At 40.0% G+C, this 12,470-nt stretch overlaps 1 long non-coding RNA gene across 2 annotated transcripts in view; it reads left to right on the top strand.

Moving 5' to 3' along the window:
* Positions 1 to 2,559, top strand: part of LOC144294153 (uncharacterized) — a 29,073-nt gene extending 26,514 nt beyond the window's left edge. For both annotated transcript variants that reach the window (XR_013361541.1, XR_013361542.1), the window contains exon 4: positions 2,275 to 2,559. This is a non-coding gene — a long non-coding RNA (uncharacterized LOC144294153). The remainder of the gene's footprint in view (positions 1 to 2,274) is intronic.
* Positions 2,560 to 12,470: the final 9,911 nt, after the last annotated feature.

Raw genomic sequence — 12,470 nt, 5'->3', positions numbered from 1 at the left:
CATGCAGAAGCCCTGACACAGGGGGACACCAATGAGGTCCCTTAAGGGCTGCTGAGCCCCCAGAGAACCTAGTTGTGCCTGCAGGTGAGTCTTATAGAAGAGATACTCACCCAGCCCAGTGTGGGGACCAGCCAGCCCTTGGAGATTTGTCAAGCGGTTGACCATCTTCTTGATGAGTTTCACCTCCTCATCTAGGAAGTGGTTCTCTGGGAAGTTACAGAGCTGAGGGTCTGCGTGGGAGAATGCACGGCATGCAGATTCAAAAGGGCATGTTTCAGGTTTCATTCCTGGATCACAGTAGCTCCGTTGGTGTCCAGGGTTTTACCCCACTTATCCTGGGGCGGCTTCTGCATGTCCTGGAAGAGGGCATGGCCCCCACCTTCGTGGTTCTCCTTGGCCAACTCCAGGAATAAGTGGTCCATGTCCTTCAGAACCACATCATTGGGTTGAAATAGAAGCCCAGAGAGAGAGAGATAGGGATGGGAGACCCACAGATGGATGTTGACAAGTGGTTGACAGTGGCCTCCACCTTGATGGAATAATTCTGACAAATCTGGGAGTTCCTCGTTGGTTGCCGATAAAAAGCTATGCACGTGCGCGCGCGCGCGCACACACACACACACACACACAAGGTGTTCACTGATCCCAGAGGCAGAGAATGACTGAGACAACGGGACAGCTGGAAGAGAGGTTGGAGGGTGGTTGGAGGCTGAAAGAAGTCATGTCCCTGGGTCCCATCCAAACACTTGAAGCAAGAGACAGATCCAGGGGACCATCCGGATGCACCACCTCTTGTATCCCTTTATCTGTTTCTGGATCAATACCTTCTCACTCCTGGATCTTTCCAATAAGCATTTACACAAACTCAAGGGCCTAAATCCTTGCTTTCAATGTGGTCAATGAACCAGCATTCTCAACATCATCCAGTTGATGGTAAGGTAGACATTGGGCAGTCATTGGTCTCACCTTTGTGACAGCACCTGACTCCCTTGCCCTGTGAACTTTGTGCTACGTGATCAGTGTGTAGAGTCCACTTGAGAATTTTGAGCTCTGATTTGTTGCAGAAATGACATTCTCAGAGGATACCAGTCATTTTCCAGTTTGCTGTCAGGTCTGGTCTCCTCTCTTGACACTACAAGGGGCTGACCCTATACTTACATTTCCAGGCTCTCTTGCCAACTGGGTGCTGTCAGTAGGAAGCATTGGTGGAAGATTGAGAGTGGGAGGGAGGGAGTGTCTCCAGCACCACTTTTGTGATTCTGGTCTTGCTCCTGTACTCTGTTAACACCATCTCTTGTCCTTGGTCCTTCAGCCCCAGGGATGGTGAAAGCTCCCTGCTCTTGCTAATCTTTCTGTGGCTTCACCGTCCCTTGTTTGGCTTTTTGATTTTCCTAATACTTATATAACAGGTTCCCCATACCAGATATGGGTTGTGCTTTCCTGAGTGCACCCTGACTGATACATGGAAGTAGCAGAAAATGGGGGTTGGGGGAGGGAGAACATTTGAGAAATAGGCAAATTCTCTTTTTAAAAGATGTTATTTATTTATTTGAGAGGGAGTACAGAGAGAGAGGGAGAGAGAGAATCCCTAGCAGACTCTGGCAGAACACAGAGCCAGATACGGGGCTTGATCCCATGACCCTGAAATCATGACCTGAGCCGAAATCAAGAGTCAGATGCTCAATTGACTGAGCCACCCAGGTGCCCCTAGGGAAATAGGCAAATTCTACTTGACTCAGTAGGCAACCTTGAAGTCCGGGCACATGGTAATGGGGACCAGGAGGCAATGACAGCATATTTGTATCATAAGTTCTGACCTACCCTCACTCCTATAACACTTTCCCTTGAAAGCTAATGCCCTCCAATCTGGTGGTTGTGGGAAAGTCTTATGAATAGAGAAAAGAGAAGGTTACAGAGGATAATCCATCACCCTGCACATGAGTGACTCTGGTTGTAAGTCACAAATAAATCAGTGTTGTTGTGTAGCTGCCTGGGGTGGGAGTCAGAGGAGTTGTCTCACAACAGAAACCTCTTCATCTGGAAACAGGTTGGGGACTATTTCTTTTGGCTGCATGCATAGCTGGTCTGGTTGGGCCAGTTGCTGAATTGTCATAGCGGTTGGGGCCTATTGTCAAATGTCAATATTTTCACAGTCATCCCACATTGCCAAGCTACAGCTCACCCTGGCATCTGTCCCTTGGCTCTGGGAGGACAGACAATTCTTTCATACATAATGGGAAAAGATACAAGAGAAACTGTCTTTTTCTCTCAAAGGCTGTTCAAGTAGAAAGCCAGTGTACTCTGAATAATGCCTTTTCAAATGGAGGAAGAATTGAATTCTAGAATCGCATACTCCTGGAACAGTTGGAGATGGCAGTTTGCTGAGTATGATTTTTGCAAGAAGATTCTGTAATGAAATGTTGGCCTCAGGACACCTGGGTGGCTCAATGGTTGAGCATCTGCCTTCAGCTCAGGGTGTGATCCCAGGATCAGGGATCGAGTCCCGCATGGGGCTCCCTGCAGGAAGCCTGCTTCTCCCTCTGCCTCTCTCTCTGTGTGTGTCTCTCATGAATAAATAAATAAATCCTTTTTTTTAAAGAAAAGTTGGCCTCAAAGTCAGAAATAGTGTAATCAGAATATTGCATGTTTGTATATGTGTATATATATACTATGTATAATATAGATATATTTGTATAGGTATGTTTTCATCTTTCCAGTGTCCCTTGAACAACATGACAATTATACCATGTACCATGCCTGGAAATATAGACAGAGCTAAGGCTGAGTGCAAGGTAGGTAGGAATTGCACACATAAGGACACTCATCAACCAAGATGTTTCCCATTCCTTTTCCTCCAGAGGTTAAACCACTCCCCCTGGAGAGCTGTGGAACAGGTGTGTGGGGTGTGGTCTAAGATGAGAGCACTTTCTGGGAAGGAATGCGTCTTTACCTTTCACACACTGAAGACACAGCTTGAGCTGGAGGTGGGGCAGGTACAGCTTTCAGCAGAGACTAGAGGTCCCAACTATCTGCCCAGTGTGAGGAGAGGTAACCCAACACTCTCCTGGCTGCCATGGGAACCATGGAGGGCAATTAGTGGGTGATTACTCCTGGTAGCAGGTGGGCACATGTGATTTCCCCTCTAAAAGTCTTAAAGGTGCAGACCTGAGCATCCCAGCCCCTCATAAATGTGGGACATGTGTCCTTTTGTCTCTGAGTTGAAACCTCAGGCCTGACTCTTTTAATAATGCCTTATTGACTTTGATTTTATTCATCTCTTCCTATAGGAGCCTCATTCCTGCAAACCCTGGTTAAGGTAGAGATCCTTAGCTTTTGTGTTGAAAACAAATTTCCAGGGGTGCCTGAGTAGCTCAGTCAGTTAAGTGCCTGCCTTTGGCTCAGGTTATGATGCCAGGGTCCTGGGACAGAGCTCCGCGTGGGGCTCCCTGCTCAGCAGGGAGCCTGTTTCTCCCTTTCCTCCCTGCTTGTGCTCTTCTATCTTGGTCTCTCTCTCTCTCTCTCTCTCAAATAAACAAATAAAATCTTAAAAAAGAAAGAAAACAAATTTCCATGGTTAGAAAAATGTCAGTTAAAAAGTCTGTATTTTTTAGCCTTTTTTTTTTTTTTTTTTAGATTTAATTAGCTTTATTAAGCAATTCATGCACTGGGCAGCATCCCATCTAGCCAATAGAGAGTTGCTCCCTAGCTCTGATTTTCTTAAACTGCAAGTGTGATCCTTTAAAAATTGATGGCAATCGCTTCTCGGCCTTTTGGCTAAGATCAAGTGTAAAAATTGATGGCAGAAAAAGGCTTTATTGTTTACAATTCCCTTCCTTCTTCCTAAGGAGGCAGTCTCTAGTAACCAGAGGATTTTCTGTTTGCTAAGGGCAAAATCAACTTCCCTGTAACAATTGCCTCTCTAGCCCATGAGGACAGAGTTAAGTGATAGATGTGGGAATGCAAGATTAGAAAGGTTGAGCAAAGGAGGCTCTACTTCAGGAACGAGACAGACATGGCTGGAGGCCCAGTGGAGGAAGCTGAGCCAAATAGGGCTGACAGATGAGGGAGGAGATCTAGACATCCACTCAGAGGGCAGCAGGCAGGGTGGTTTGGGGAGAAAAGATATGCTTAATAAGATGATTTAGAGTAAAATATGGTGCACTGGAATATGTAAACCACAACCTGTGTTCTCTTTAGAAAATCTAGATTCTGGAAATTCTAGATTCTGAAGTGAAAAACCAATTTTTACTATTGCATAATGGAGTCTGTTTTCTTTTGGAGAGTCAATTGAAGTAGTATCTTGTTCGGAGATGAGGCTCAGCCACAGGTTATATAAAAATCTTGAAAATACAGTTTAAATATTCAAAAGATACAAAAACACACAAAGTAAAAAGTGAAAATTGCACTCCCCCTATTTTGATTCAGGGTTAACCCATCCACAACTAATTGGTGTGTATCCCTCAATATTTTTCCTAAGTATTGTGGGCACACACATAATTGATTAATTAATTATTTGGTTCAAAAAGAATTTGAGGTTGAAAACCATTTCCAAAAAGAAAAAAAAAAAAGAAAAGAAAAGAAAACCATTTCCCTTTAAAATTGTGAAGATAGTATTCCATGGCCTGCTTTTTCTTGAACATATTAAAAATTAATTTTTGAATAGTTAACACATGCTTCAGATATGAATTCAAAATATAGAAAAGGATATGAAGGTAAATGTTCTCACCATTGATACCTCCTGCTGTCTAGTTTCCTTCACTGGTAATAACAATCATCATTGGATTTTTTACGTGTCTTTTGAGATGTATTTTGTGATATCTATACATTTATAAAGATATATACACATATGTTGAACCATATGAAATTATAATTTTTGAAATTAAAAACCCAGCAATTTCATGGTTCAACATAACATATATGTATATATGAATATAATAAAGATTTCATTTATTTATTCATGAGAGACACAGAAAGAAAGAGGCAGAGACATAGGCAGAGGGAGAAGCAGGCTCCCTGTGGGGATCCCGATGTGGGACTCAATCCCAGGGCCCTGGGATCGTGCCCTGAACCAAAGGCAGACACTCAACCACTGAGCCACCCAGGTGCCCCATGAATACAATTTTTTAAAGAAAATTTTATCTATTGAGAGAGAGAGCTTGAGAGAGAGCATGAGCAGGGGAAGGGCAGAGGGAGAGAGAGAAGCAGATTCGCTGCTGAGCACAGAGCCTGACTTGGGGCTCAACCCCAGGACCCAAGACCATTATCTAGCTGAAGGCAGATGCTTAACAGACTGAGCTACCCAGATGCCCCACAAATATAATTTTTAATTGCACTAAAGGTAGCATGCTGTATACATTGTAGCATACTTTGATATCTCTCTTGAGATCTTCCCTTATTCATATGCAGAGAGCTGCCTCATTCTTTTTAAACTTTTGTGCTATTATTTTCACAGTAAACCATTATTATTTTAAAACTTAAATTCAGTAAAATTGAATTTTACTTTTGGTATGAAGTTCCCTGAGTTTTAACATATGTGTAAATAGATCTGTATGCTCACCACCACAACCAGGAAACAAGTATTTCAAGCATATCCATGTACTAACAGCAAAGACAGAGCACTACCCTCAGGTACCCTAGGATCTTTCCTCAATTTCCCCTCCTTGTTGCATTGCCTTTTCTATACGCCAAGACAATATTTTCCTTGATTTCCAATGCCATAGATTAGTTTTGCCTGCATGAAATAACATAGTATACATTCTTTTATTTACCTTCTTTTGCTCAACATTATATAAAATTCATTCATGTTGCCATGTGATTACTACAGAGCAATGCATTGCACAAGATTCATCACATTAGGCATTTTCTGACAAGCAGAATTATGAAAAAACATTTATATAGATTGATAAATTCAACTTTGTTAATTGTAATGGTTTCTGGTTTTGTGTTATACTTGGAAAGACATTTACCACTCCAAGATTATAGAATAACAGTCCTGTATTTTTTTCTAGTGCTTTAATAATCTAATTTTGTAGGTGTGAGGCACGAATCCAACTTTTTTTTCCTCAAGATACTGACTTATTGGGGGCGCCTGGGTAGCTCAATCAGTTAAGCATCTGCCTTGAGCTCAGGTCATGATCCCAGGGTCCAGAGATCGAACCCCACATTGGGCTCTCTGCTCAGTGGAGAGCCTGTTTCTTCCTCTTCTTCTGCCTGCTGCTCCCTCTGTACTGTCTCACTCTCTGTCAAATAAACAGATAAAATCTTAAAAAAAAAGATACCGACTTTTAAAATTATTTTTATTATTATCCAACTACATTTTTAACCCTCATAGGAAATTTATGGTGGATATAATTATACATCTTCATTTTGCATATGAAAAAACTGAGACACGGTGCCTGGGCCACTCAGTTGATTAAGTGTCTGTCTTGAGCTCAGGTCATATTCTCAGGGTCCTGGGATTGAGCCTCATGTAGGACTCCCTGCTCAGTGGGGAGTCTGCTTCTCTCTTACCTTCTGCCCCTCCTGCCACTCATGCTCTCTCAAATAAATAAAATAAATTTTTTTTAAAAAGGAAAAAAAAAAAAAAAACAAACCTAACCTGAAACAGAGAAGCAAAGCAACTTTTCCCCATCACAGAGTAATAGACGGTGAAGCTAGGATTTGAACCCAGCCAGTTGAGTTCAATGTCTGTGTGCTTGCTTATTCCTCATCTTACCAACCTTTCCATATGGGAAGAATCTACCAACCATTACCTTGAATTTGAGGCAAGGGTTCTTTTTGTTTTTACTGAAACACAAACACAGTATCCAAATGTTTGCAACAGTGAATTTGTGTACCTAAGAATCTGATTGTCAAGTAGTTACTTAGTAAGGAGCAAGGAATTTGCCACTTCTCACCTTTATTCCCTCCACTGTTACTAAGAGACCTCATTCTTGAAATGATTTTCCACCCCCCAGCTCAGTGTTGGGGCTTTCTCTTTGAAAGGGTCTTCTCATTAAATTGTTGCCATCAGCTGTGTAAACTGTCCTAGGACATGTCATGCAAACAACTATAAAAGTGCTAAAGATGACATTGAACTTTTAGAAATCTAGCAGGGTGTGTCTCAGAGAAGAGAGGGAAGCGTTAAACTTCTGACAGTTGGGAGGCCAGGAGAAAGAGCAAGAAGGCCTGAGGTCATTTTCCACTTCTGTCGCTGAGATCATATGACTTTAGGAGAGTAATTTTTTTGCTCTTTTTTGTGCCTATTGTCAAACAGGGCACTAACAATGACAATGTAATGCTTCACATCCCCCCTAGTGTACTTACTTTTTGCCTACAAGAGGACTTAAATTAAAAACAAAGGTACCCTCCCCCAAAATTATTTAAGGAAAAGACTGTAGGCAAAAAAGTAGGCTAGATTCCTGAGAGAGTCACAGTCTAAGTTTAGACAAAGATATGGAGACCTTTCTTTCATGGAAGTCTTTCCTACTCTTCTAGAACTGTAATATACCTAGACATACCATGTTCTTTTGCAAAAGTAAACATTAAAAACATACTATGTTTCAAAGTGTTCTCATCAAGAGCATTAAAACAGTGTAATGAGGTATTTCAATATATACAAAAGTAAAATATTTCTTTTCTGACAACCAAGAAAGAATTTATTTTAGTGAGCACACATCAGTATCAATCAGTAAATCATTTTGAGGCAGAGTTGGAGAGCACAGAGCAATCAAAGTCAATGAAAATCTGTGCCTCCACAATAATGAATCCAGACGTAGTTTGCATGGTGATGTGCCATGAGCTTTAGAGCTTTAGAGCTTTAGAGCTCTGGGTTCAAATGCTGCTCTACCATCCAGACTGTGTTACTTTGGATGAGATTCTCTCTCTCTCTCTCTCTTTTAATTTTATTTATTTATGAGACACAGAGAGAGAGACAGGCAGAGAGACAGGCAGAGGGAGAAGCAGGCTCCATGCAGGGAGCCCGACATGGGACTCGACCCCGGGTCTCCAGGATCACACTCCTGGGCTGAAGGTGGCGCTAAACCGCTGAGCCACCTGGGCTGCCCCTCTTTTTTTTTTTTTTTTTTTAAATATTTTATTTATTTATTTATGAGAGACACAGAGAGAGGCAGAGACATAGACTGAGGGAGAAGCAGGCTCCCTGTAGGGAGCTTGAAGTGGGGCTCCATCCTAGGGCCCTGGGATCATGTCCCAAGCCAAAGGCTGATGCTCAACCACTGAGATTCTAAACCTCTCTGAGCTTTAGTTTTTAAAATTTTATTCTAAAATTTTTATACAGTGAAATTCAGTGTGTGTAGTGCATAGGCTTTTTGCGGGGGGGGGGGCGTTGAGAAGTGCACAGAGTTGTATATCTACCATCAGAGCTATGATATGAAGTCTTTCATCATCCCAAAGATTCCCTCATTATGCCCTTTTAATACCTCCCCCACCCCATCCTCATCCTTCACCCTACTTACGTCCTAGAAAACACTGAATTGCTCTCTTTCCCTATCATTTTGTCTTTCCAGAATGTCATATAAATGAATCATATATGTGTATGACTTCTTTTAAGTCTGACTTTTTTCACTTTACTTGAGATCCTTTCAGGTTGTTGTGGCTATCAATAGTTGATTCTTTATATTTTAGAGTAGTATTCTGTGGTATGGATGTACCACAATTTGTTTACTTAGTCACTGGCTGAGAAACATCAAAGGTTTGATAATTTGTGTCTTTTGAAGGATATGTCCATTTTTCTATATTGTTGAAATTATTTGCCTAAACCCTTTTGTGATACTCCCTAGTACTATCTGTAGAATCTATGGTGATAGCCTGTCTTTAATTCCTGATATTGATAGTGTTTTTCTTTCTCTCAATGAGTCTTACTAGGGGCTTATCAATTTTGTTAATCTTTTCTAAAAACCAAAGTTTCGCTTTATTGGTATTTCTCTATTGTTTCTATTTTATTGATTTTTGCACTTATCTGTATTGTTTAATGCCTTCTACTTACTTTGGTTTTAATTTTCTCTTCTTTTTTAAGTTCTTAAGTTGGAGTCTTAGATTACTGGTTTTTAACCTCTTCCTTTTCTAATATAAACATGCAATACTATAAATTTCCTTCTAAGCATTGCTTTAGCTGCACCTCACAAGTTTTGACATGTTTATTTTCATTTTCATTCATTTAAAACATTTTCTGATTTCTCTTGAGCTTTGTTCTTTGACCCATTGCTTATTTGGATGTTAGCTGCCTAATTTCAAAATATTTAGGGATTTTTTAGATATAATTTTGTTATTGATTTCTAATTTAATTCCTTTGTGATCAGAGAATATGCTGTATGATATTAAATCCTTTGAAATTTATTGAGATTTATGAAATAGCATATGGTCTATCTTGAGTATCATGTGTACTAAAAAAGAATGTGCATTCTGCAGTTGTTGGTTGTTGTTTTCCAAAAATATCAATTAGGCAAAGTTAGCTGACTCAGATCCTCTATATCTTTACATACTTTTTTGTCTACTTATTTTATCAAGGAGACTAAGAGAGGGAGAGGAGGTGGCAAGATGGTGGAAGAGTAGGGGTCCTCAACTCATCTGGTCCCACACAATTACCTATAGAACTTTCAAAACATCCTGAACACCTATGAATTCAACCTGAGATTTAAAGAGAGAACAGCTGGAATGCTACAGAGAGAAAAGTTTTCGCTTCCAACAAAAATCATCTGGGGATTTTACATAGGTCATGGTTGATATTTTTGACTCAGCCCACTCATACAGCCACTCTGCACTGGACAAAATGACTAGAAGGAAGAATTCACCACAAAAGAAAACCGGAAACAATACTCTTTGCCACAGAGTTACAGAATTTGGATTTCAATATGATGTCAGAAATTCAATTCAGAAGTACAATTATAAAGTTACTGGTGGCTCTGGAAAAAAGTGTAAAGGACTCTAGAGACTTCATTACCACAGAATTGAGATCTGATCAGGCTGAAATTAAAAATAGATTAAATGAAATGCAATCTAAACTGGATGTGCAACCTGCTAGAGTTAATGAGGTGGAAGACAGAGTGAGTGACATAGAAGACAAGTTGATGGTAAGGAAGAAAGCTGAGGAGAAAAGAGAAAAACAAGAGCCCACGAGGAAAGGCTTAGGGAAATAAATGATATCTTGAGAAGGAAGAATATACATCTAATTGGGATTCCAGAAGTGCTGAGGGAGAGAGTAGACCACAAATTTGAACAAATCATAGCTGAGAACATCCCAAATCTGGGGAAAGAAATAGGCATTCAGATCCAAGAGATAGAGAGAACCTCCCAAAATCAATAAAAACTGTTCAACATCTTGACATTTAATAGTGAAACTTGCAAATTTCAAAGATAAAGAGAAAATCCTTAAAGCAGCTCGAGACAAGAGATTCTTAACTTATATGGGGAGAAATAACATTAACAGCAGACCTCTCCACAGAGACCTGGCAGGCCAGACAGGGCTGGCAGGATATATACAGGGTACTAAATGAGAAGAAGATGCATCCAAGAATACTTTATCCAGCAAGGCTCTCATTCAGAATAGAAGGAGAGATAAAGACCTTCCAGGATAGGCAGAAACTGAAAGAATATGTGACCAGCTCTGCAAGAAATATTAAGAGGGACCCTGTAAAAGAAAGAAGGAGCCCAAATAAACAATCCACAAAACAGGGACTGAATAGGTATTATGATGACACTAAATTCATATCTTTCAATAGTTACTCTAACCATGAATGGGCTAAATGATCCCATCAAAAGATGCAGGATATTGTGCTGGATAAAAAAAGCAAGACCCATCTATTTGCTGTCTATAAGAGACCCATTTCAGACCTGAGGACACCTCCAGCCTGAAAATGAAGGGGTGGAGAACTATTTACCATTCAAATGGTCCTCAAAAGAAAGCTGGGGTAGCCATCCTCATAATAGATAAATTAGAGTGTATACCAAAGACTATAGTAAGAGATGAAGAGGGACACTGTATCACACTTAAAGGGTCTATCCAACAAGAAGACTTAACAATCATGAATATTTATGCTCCTAATGTGGAAGCTGCCAGTTAATTATCAATCAATTAATAACCAAAGTAAAGAGATACTTAGATAATACACTAATAGTAGGAGACTTCAACACGGCACTTTCAGCAAATGACAGATATTCTAAGCAGAACAGCACCAAAGAAACAAGGGCTTTAAATGATACACCAGACCAAATAGATTTCACAGATATATACAGAACTTACAATCCGAATGCAACTGAATACACATTCTTCTCAAGTGCACATGGAACTTTCTCCAGAATAGACCACATACTGGGTCACAAATCATGTCTCAGCTAATAGCAAAAGATTGGGATGGTCCTCTGCATATTTTCAGACCACAATACTTTGAAACTAGAAGTCAATCACAAGAAGAAATTTGGAAGAAACTCAAACACATGGAGGTTAAAGAGATCCTACTAAAAGATGAATGGGTCAACTAGGAAATTAAAGAAGAATTTAAAAGATTCATGGAAAGTAATGAAAATGAAGATACAACTGTTCAAAATCTTTGGGATACAGCAAAAGTGATCCTAAGGGGAAATACATCACAATACAAGCCTCCCTCAAAAAAATTGGAAAAAACTCAAATACAAAAGCTAACCTTGCACCAAAAGGAACTAGAGAAAGAACAACAAATAAAACCTACACCAAGCAGAAGAAGAGATAATAAAGATTCGAGCAGAACTCAATGAAATAGAGACCAGAAGAACTGTAGAACAAATCAACAAAACCAGGAGTTGGTTCTTTGAAAGAATTAGTAAGATAGATAAACCATTAGCCAGCCTTATTAAAAAGAAAAGACTCAAATTAATAAAGTCATGAATAAAAGAGGAGAAATCACAACCAATATCAAGGAAATACAATTCTAAAAATGTATTATGAGCAGCTATATGCCAAAAAATTACGCAATCTAGAAGAAATGAATGCATTTCTGGAAAACCACAAATTACCAAAACTGGAACAGGAAGAAATAGAAAACCTGAACAGGCCAATAATGAGTGAGGAAATTGCAGTCATCAAAAACCTCCCAAGACACAAAAGTTCAGGGCCAGATGGCTTCCCAGGTAATTCTATCAAATGTTTATAGAAGAAACAATACCTATTCTACTAAAGCTGTTCCAAAAGATAGAAAGGGATGGAATACTTCCAAACTCGTTCTATGAGGCCACCATCACCTTGATTCCAAAGCCAGACAAAGACCCCACCAAAAAGGAGAATTATACACTAATCTCCCTGATGAACACAGAGGCAAAAATTCTCACCAAGATACTAGCCAATAGGATCCAACAGTACATTCAGAGGATTATTCACCATGACCAAGTGGGATTTATCCCCAGGATGCAAGGGTGGTTCAACACTCATAAAACAATCAACATGATAGATCACATCAACAAGAGAAAAAACAAGAACCATATGATCCTCTCAATAGATG

The sequence above is a fragment of the Canis aureus genome, chromosome 22 (genome assembly GCF_053574225.1).
Source record: "Canis aureus isolate CA01 chromosome 22, VMU_Caureus_v.1.0, whole genome shotgun sequence".
Taxonomy (NCBI): Eukaryota; Metazoa; Chordata; class Mammalia; order Carnivora; family Canidae; genus Canis; species Canis aureus.
The sequence above is the reverse complement of the archived record's forward strand: the minus strand, read 5'-3'. Positions and strand labels throughout refer to the sequence as shown.